This window comes from Pseudomyrmex gracilis, unplaced genomic scaffold (assembly GCF_002006095.1).
Source record: "Pseudomyrmex gracilis isolate BER0280 unplaced genomic scaffold, ASM200609v1 scaffold_70, whole genome shotgun sequence".
Classification (NCBI taxonomy): Eukaryota; Metazoa; Arthropoda; class Insecta; order Hymenoptera; family Formicidae; genus Pseudomyrmex; species Pseudomyrmex gracilis.
In genome coordinates, this window is record NW_018020654.1 from 707,950 (window position 1) to 715,877 (window position 7,928).

The following is a 7,928-nucleotide window of genomic DNA, read 5'->3' on the forward strand; positions in this document are numbered from 1 at the left end:
TTTATAAGACGTATATACTATCTGTCATCGCGGTGACAGGTTGTGTTCACTGACAACACGTTAAATAAAAATAACAATAGCGTGCGCGTAGCGCGCGCCTGTGTTGTACTAGTATATAAAATTTATTTTGTATTAATGCAAATATAAATAATATATAAAATATACAATAGAAATTTTTTTAACGTATCAGCGCGGCAGAGAGACTTATTCAAATTAATCGAAATTACGCAACGTAGATCTAAATTACCGATCTATATCCGGGATCGTCGTATTCAATGAAATTACGCTTGACTTATCGCAAACATTAGATCGGAAACGTGGCTTCGATATACACAATTCTTCAGATGTGAACAGCGTACATAACGGATCGTTCTCGACGCGATCAATTATTCGATATACCTTCGTCGTATTCCGCGTAGATACACTTGAATGAGCAACGACTACGACGACGTACGAGAATCACGATATATACGCACACCCATTGAAATTGGCGGATTCCCATATCGGAGTGTAGCTTGCGCGGACATTGTACCGGTAATTGATCGTTATATTATTAATGCCCGGACGCGAATCGCATAGTTAATAACTCTCGGAGGAGGGAGAGGGGGAAAGAAGTTTAATAACCCAAGTTCCACCTGTTGCGAATCGGCGTTTGCTCACTCGTTCGGCTCTTCATGGTAATTGCAAATCTAGAAGGAACATCAGGAAAGAGATACCGCGCGAAACGGTCCCGTGTAATTACACAGTTTGCCCACGGTGTTCCTCTACGTTCATTTTTTACGGAACGTCCCGTCCGAACAAAATTGTTTTCCGGTACGGAACGTCGTAAATAACCGCGGCCGTGCGTCCGCGGTACATCCCAGATGATGGTTACGGGCGTTCTTGCGCCGATTCCGGGCGTTCACGGTCCATTAGAAACAAGTCGGAAGATACTCGGATTCAGAGCTGCGTAAATCGCGTTGTTATTCATAATTTCGACGAGACGAGTACGCGCGGGCAACAGCTATTTGCGGAGATTTATAAAACGAGGAGGAACGTTGTTATTGCGCGCGATGATTGCGAGATCGTCGAACGATACGACGACCGATTGTGTGCGAAATCGCGTTCGAACATGAAATGCAAACTGTTGCGTGTATCGACTCTATCTCTCGCGAATGATCTAATAATACTTTGCGAACAATCGAAAGTGCGAGAGATCGATTTCACGTAGAAAAAAAAAAAAAAAAAAAAAAAAAAAATCGATTTCGCTGAAATTCCACGACATTGAATGGAAACGCGCTCGCTGGACTGCGTCTAATTAGCAATAAAGAGAAGATGCGCGCGTTCGCACACCGAAACGGCAAGTGTCTGTCGCTTTCTCGCGTCGTACGCTGGCGTTACAATTTCTCGTTCATCGGCGCGATACGCCCGATGTGTGTGAGACGAGAACTTTAATTAAAATTTATTATTACGTTTTCGCGCGGCAAAAATGCGCTGAGCGAAATTGCACAGTCAGATCCGCGCGCGCGCATCTTTAAAACCCGCACGTTGAAAATTGAATGCGATGCGAAATGAATAGCCGTCATTAATGACGACAATGGTGCGTGTATATATCGTTACCGCGATCGCAGTGTACACAATGCGTGCTTATCTCTCACTCGCTCACTCTCTCTCTCTCTCGTTCTTATTTTTTTTTTTTTTTTTATTATTATTATTATTAATATTTCACACTCTTAGAAAATATTATCTCGTTAGTGCGGCGAGAGAGAAAGAGAATTTATAATCGATCCGCGATCTGCCATTAGCGGCGCGGGGCGATTAAAACGGTACTCGTGTGCGCATTCATCTCGTGTAATGAGGCCGCGGGGATTATCGTTCCAGAAAATTCATTAGAATTCCCCCGAAGCGCAACACACGTCGGCGCATAAGAGAAGCGCGGGCTCGGCGGCGTCTCTCACTACCGCGAGTAAATTGGGAAGCTCGCATGCCCGAGCGCCGAGGTCTCGTAATGACAATAATCATTGGCGGATTATCATTATCAGCCCAGAAGGGGAGACAATGATGAGAGAGTTGTGAACTTGACTCGTCGTTGCGGGCGGTCACGTCTGCGAGCGTGCGCGTCGACGATCTCTTCCTGCTCTTACCGCGAAGTAGAATCTTCTTCTTCCACAACCTGGCGTGATACTGTGCATCGCATTTCTTCGGATTATTATCTACGAGAGAGGAAGTATCGCGACATTGCCTTCGATGATTGCTTTCGCGAAAAGGAGAGAGAAACGTATATATGTTTTTTTTTTTCCGTCATGTTCGTACGAAGCAAATGTCCCAACGACCGGATATTTATCGAGGAAATAATTATTAACTAGATATGTGAATATATATTAAACATAAACAATTCTCAATGTTTTCAATATTGCGTAAAATATCTTTTAAATATTTTTCACAGTATTTTTAACTTTCATCACTTTCAAAAATGTGCAATTATGAATTGTGCGTCTCAAAGTTGACGATATGTAAAAGTAGCTGATTGAATTCCAAGAAAAGTGCATTACTCACACGTATTGGTTTTTACCTTTCTCTCATTTGCCAGTTTTTTTTCGCGACCATATTGAGCGCGGAGAGTTAGGTAAGGACATAATGAAGGAAGTCCCAATTCTGTGGTAGGCGATCGAAAAGAGTCACGTTTGACGAGCGTTTGCTTAACGCTATTGAAGTGTCCTCCCTCGTCACTGTGAACGACGCTCGATTACGGCGGGAAGCAATTAACGGCACGCGAAAAGTTAATGGGCGCTCCTCCAGAACCGTTGGGCCCGGCGATCGTTGAAATAAACGTAGGAGAAATATCGAGGTGGATGCTCCTCTCGAAAGAGAAAAAGAGAGAGAGAGAGAGAGAGAAAATCCCGGATTCCGCGAGGTCGACGACCGGCGCGGCCAATCCGCGCGCGTGTTTCCGTGCGATTTATTTCGAACTCTCTCGATACTGTTTGGACAAACGAACCTACAAGAATTTTTATCTTCTTTTTCGAAACGTGCAAAAATTTTGCCTCCGCGATATTGAAAAGTCGACTTTTACAACTTTCGAATCGCGAACTCGCCAAATTACACTCGCGCCTATATTCAGAACTGACAAAAATCGAAACAAGATGTTTTCTTTAATAAACCAAATCAAAAATGTTCGATCAGCGATACTCGTCCGCCGGTCATCGGGACATTCATCTCGATTGTTACTTTGTTTTTAACTTAAATTAAAAAAAAAAAAAAATGAAAAATAATAAGAAGGAAAGGAAAAACAACTCGTGACTGAAGTCACGTGACTTTACTTTAGTCGCGTGTTTTTAAAAACGTGACTAAAGCAAGGTCACGTGACAGGATGGAGAGGAAAACTATATATTTTATAGTATATACGAGATATATCGAGATGTAAGAAGAAATAGAAATCGTATTATTAGAAATCGTATTATTCTGTCATTAAAGATAAAATTGGTCCCAGTATCGTCATCTAAAAGAGATATCTAAGATCTAAGAGCGAAGGCAGGAGGCTGCACGTCGTGACATTTTGCGTGATGTGTTATTACTCTTGAGCAAATTCGACTCTTTGTTAGCTTTTTCAGAAGTTAAAGGTACTTGACTTTTAACTTCTTTCCCTCTCTCTCTTTCTACTACATCAGACAATTCAAACATGTAAATCTGATGTCGACGGCGGATACGTAAAAAAATACTAACAAGCTACTCGTGGTTCAGGCTCTTATTCAATTTTCCTTTCTCCCGCGGTGTCTTTTCCTCTCCGCCGCGTGCGTAAGCGCCGCGTGAGCGCATACGCTTTGTTATTCGTTTCTTCTTCCGTTTCTCTGACTCATTCGGGTTCCCGAAGGGCGAAACAAAAGGCACGTCGAAGAAGACGTTCCTCCCAGAGCAAGGCGCAATTTGCAAACGACACGCGAGCCTCGCTATGCGACTTCCGCCGCCGCCGCCGCCGCCGCCGTCGCTTTTGCGTTAAAACACACGTCGTAGTCTTCTTTCTTTCTTTATTTTCCTTGTCTTTTCGCTGAAACAACATCTCATGTACGCTCTCTCGTGCGAGAATTGTGTGTTTCGCCCCGAGAAAAAGATCTCTCGTGAGAGGCAATGAGAGAGCGGCGCGCAAGTGTCTCAGCAGCGCGCGAGCAGGGTGAGAACTATATTATCGGATATCTTCGAGCGCGCGGTACAGAACGTTGCACGTGCAACTGCGTGTTCTCATTATGAAACGAATTGCCGCGTGACGTCGTGTATTTCCCTCGGTGTGTTGTTTCCATCGGAAACTATACGTTTAGATCGATTACCTTTCGAACGGCGCGACTCGACAAATCGCAACGAAGTGATGCAACTCGACACACAGCTCCTTTGATCGCGCGCATCGAGCGCTTTTTATGGAGCGAAAATAGTGCGGAACGCGGTTGACAAATGACAAAACGCAGTTTTTTTTTTTTTTTTTTCTAAACGATTGATGTCAGAGTTTTCAATGTACATCTAGTTTCATCTTCGTCAATTTGACGAGTATTTGAGAAAAAACGTTTTATTTGTCAGTTTTTAATTTTTATAATCGAGTAACGACGTGCTTTCGGCTACAAGGATTTGTTTTTCAATATACATTGAACCAAAGTGTCTTGTAACAATTTTTCTGTAACTTCTGAAACGAGAAATCTGAAATCCGCGGATCATTTCGACGGTTTGGTTGCGTCAAGGTAACAAACGCGTAAAAAAAAAAAACAAAGTTTATTATTTCGCAACGATATGATGCATGAAAGCAGCTTATGTATCTCAGATCTTTCTTAGATCCGTAAATAGATTAAAAAAAAAAAAAAAAAAAATATGAAATACAGACAAAGAACGCGGCGATACACAGCTGTCTATTGCCAGGAGTTACTCAATAACGTGCGTTTTGCTCTTACACGCTCTTGTGTCGCGCACAAACTTGTAAAACCTGCCATAACTTGCCTTTGGCAAAACGCGATACGTTTTTTTTTTTTTTTTATTTTCATATTTTCTCGAGAGAGCACATCGCGGAGGTTCAGTGACCTCAGTGCTTACGGTATACTCATCCGAGTTGCCACATGAATATTCTGGGAATTTAGAATGCTCCGAGAAGAGAAAATTAATCAGATTTAAATGCCGTTAAGGATTTATTTCGTTTTCTGTGAAATAGCAGAATTGTATTGAATCTTTTCCTCAAAAAACTTTGTGAACCCGACGCGTCTAGATGATCGGGTCACAAATATTACACGTTTGATAAATATGATTAAAGACTGCGAGTATATATATATATATATACATATATATATAGTGGGCGCAATAAAACCGCAAATTGAAATATGCTTGAAAAAACTTGGCCGAGTAAATCTCGTTGCCAAACCGAAAGTCGTGGAAAGTTTATTCGTATTGCAAAGAGGAATGCATAAATTAGCGATGTTGAATTAACGAGACCCGATGTGATAAAAACGTCGAGCGACCAATGGCGTCGAGCAAGGAGGTATAACGAGCGGTCCGACACAGTCGATGCACGCACAGTTATGCAACACAACCCGGTGCCTGTCGTGCGTGAGATTTTAATACATCACGATGGACACGAGCGGCATAAGATATCGGAGTACACACACGTACACTCGAATGCGCGACGTCAAGAACTTCCTGTCGTCGAACTCGCTCCCCGTCGGCGACGCAGAAAATTCTCAGACGAAGAAACAAAAAAAATTGCAAGCAAATTTATTGCTGGCAAATTCTTTACTCTCTTAAAATATAAGATTGAGAATAATTTTGGAAACGATGTTAAAAAATTATAAAATACACAAGTTAGAAATTATACTAAAAATATACCACGTGAATCAAAATTATAGTGTTATTACAAAATTTTGTGTATAATAAAAATTATTAGATATCAAAAATTCTTTTTTATCTGCCGCGCGCGCGTTAATCGATTCTCTATGTCGAAGCACAGCGAGGATCACGATCTGCGGCATTTCGGATAATTAGCGGCGCGATTGCGGCATCATCTCCCCCCGAACGAGGTTAATAATCCAAAAAAAAAATCTCAACGGCGTTTAATTTGCATAATTGTCGAATCATCTCGCTCCCGTGATTTCGCTGAAAGAGACTCGTGACGAAATCGGAAGATCCTGCACAAGAGCCCGGCTCGAAANAAAAAAAAAAAAAAAAAAAAAAAAAAAAAAACAAAGTTCCGAGAGGAAATGCCTGAGCAAACGAAGCATCCGCGCACCCGAGATCGTCACGCTCGTTAAGATTTTTGGCGGAGATCGCGCCGGATGCGTCTTTTACGAAATTTCGCGCTGAAATCGCTCGCTACTTCCCTCAGATATCGCGCGCTCACTCTCATTCAATGATCAATCTTGCTTTCCGGCTCGTTTGTTTGTTTTGTGCGTTGAGCAACAAAACGCAACACCGGGGTCTTTCGTCCCCAGCTGTCAAACGGTAGACGTAGAGATTGTCAGCAGCTGCGTGTATCCAATTTGTTTCTCTACGTACGTAGTTAATTCACGCGGTACGTCTTGCTTTTTTTTTTTTATACATACAATGTATATGAATCAGCAATTCGCCGGTTTGAAAAATAAAGAAGATAGCGGGAAACCACCGACGATGACCCGGAATTAAGCGGGACAAATTATTGTAAACGCGCATATGTGCACCTCTCTCTCTCTCTCTCTCTCTTAGAAGATCGTGGATTCCGTTAGAAATGCGAAACGCAGTTTCTTCTTCCCTCGGCTCGCGTTATAACTGTCATATTGCACGCGTTTCGCGTCCGCGCATCGTCCGCATCGCGATCCCGCTAGAAGTGACCGGAAACGACGGCGTTCCCAACACACACACAGAGTCTCTCTTCTGCGTAGGAGAAGAGACTCCGTTCCACACTACGCGCGGTTAATTACACGAGGAGCGATTGATAAGTATCCAAAACGACGCACAAACAGCGACAACGAAGTCGATGCCGTGAATGAACTTGGACGAGCTGTCAGATTACGTGCGACATTTGTTCTCCTAAAGTGCGAAACTTTGTCAACGACAACGACAACGTGATACTACCGTCTATTCATCCGTGTAAATAATAATAATAATATATTTATTTAAAAAAACAATTATAAAAATTTATATCGTCAGGACGTTAAATATTTCGTGAAAAATCAGTTTATTTTTTTCTTTTTATCGCGAAGATACTTTGCATCGCGTGTGCTAATTTGCATTATGAGACGCGCTTCCGTCGGTGAATTACGTTTCCGAGTTAATATTCGACGGAAAAAAAAAGATGCGCGCGCGTGTGTGCAGCGAGCGCGTATAAATACCATTTCCACGAACGATAGAGCACATGTGCAACGACACGCGCAAAACACACGTGTGTGTGCGCGCATCTAAGTGCAGTCTTCCGGCGCGCTAAGAACGGTCTTTTCCGCTAAGTTGCAAGTTCGATGTTCGGTCTTCGTCTGTTTTTTTTTTATTCCTTCCCGCCCTTTTCCGCGCGCGAGTTATTAAGCTTAATAATTTAATTGCGACGCGCAATCTCGCCGCACACGAACATCGTTTTCTCTCGCGCAATTCGAATCGTTGAATTGTTGCTGCCGTGAGACTTTTTAATTGTTTTTATCATACAAAATTTTCAGCGCGAGAAGATTTGCGATTTATATTACGACAAGCGGATACTGTTGCGCAAGAGTGAGGTTTATTACGCGCGCACGTAACGCGGCGCACGCAAGGTTACGTTTTGACAAAGTTTGGATCGCGCGATTTTTTACGATCCGTTAAATCGGAGAGAGCCACCAGTTTCATGACGAGAAAAGAGGGTACTTACACCGTCTCGCGGCGTGAGAGATCGGAATCGCGTACACATCAATCGGAGAGAACGAATAAGAGTCTAGGGCACCACCGCGCGTGTGAATCGAGGTGAACCGCGCAAATTCAGAAAA